Below are 1,030 nucleotides of genomic sequence, written 5' to 3'. Positions count from 1 at the left end.
ACATCGGTATATTTTAACGTGCGTCGATGGATTTTCAAAATACGCGTGGGCCATCCCGTTGAAAAATAAAACGGCCAACGAAGTTACCGCAGCCATGAACGGAATACTGAAACATGGTCGTCATCCTAAGCTTTTGCAAACGGACAATGGTAAAGAATTTTACAATAAACAATTTCAAAAACTGATGTCACAATACGCAATCAATCATTACTCTACTTATTCCACGATGAAAGCGTGTCTAGTGGAACGTTTTAACCGCACGCTGAAAAACGCAATGTGGCGTGACTTTAGTGCACGTGGCTCGTACAAATGGGTGAATCGGTTGTCTGCGCTGTTGCACGACTACAATAACGTGCGTAAACATAGAACAATCGGTATGACACCGGTGCAAGCGGTGAAAAACCCAGACCTGGTTCGGTTCAAGTTGCGTCAAATACCGGATAATTTATCGGTAAAATTCCGTGTGGGAAACAAGGTGCGGATAAGTGTACCGTAAGCCCGCGTGTCAACTCTGTTGTCGAGCGTTTAGCGCTTATCGTCGAAACGGTTAAGCGCCAACTTGGTTGTATGTAAAGTGCGTACATACGTTTATTTAAAAACAATTTTTTTTTTTTTTAAATAAACGTATGTTGCATTGACAAAATAGTGCTGTTATTATTATATACTGAGACATAGTGAAAATCTCGTNGTGCTGTTATTATTATATACTGAGACATAGTGAAAATCTCGTTTTTAACGTAACTTGTAATTAAAATTATAATGGATACAAAGACTATAAATACGTTTAAATAATAATGTTTAAAATAATGATTATTATCTAGCATTTTAATTCTATCATATGAAAAAACTATGTTTCTATAAAACTCAAATCATTTTTCTTCTTCAGAAAGGTTAAAACATGAGAAAAAAAACGTTGTAGTATATATATATTTACAGATATGTACACGCATATACATATATTTTTTAGAAAAAATACAATTTCTTTATCATTAAAAAAAAAAAAAAAAAAAAAAAAAAAAAAATTTTGACG

The sequence above is a fragment of the Daktulosphaira vitifoliae genome, unplaced genomic scaffold, assembly GCF_025091365.1.
Source record: "Daktulosphaira vitifoliae isolate Bord-2020 unplaced genomic scaffold, ASM2509136v1 Scaffold_3, whole genome shotgun sequence".
NCBI lineage: Eukaryota > Metazoa > Arthropoda > Insecta > Hemiptera > Phylloxeridae > Daktulosphaira > Daktulosphaira vitifoliae.
This window is presented reverse-complemented; position numbering follows the sequence as displayed.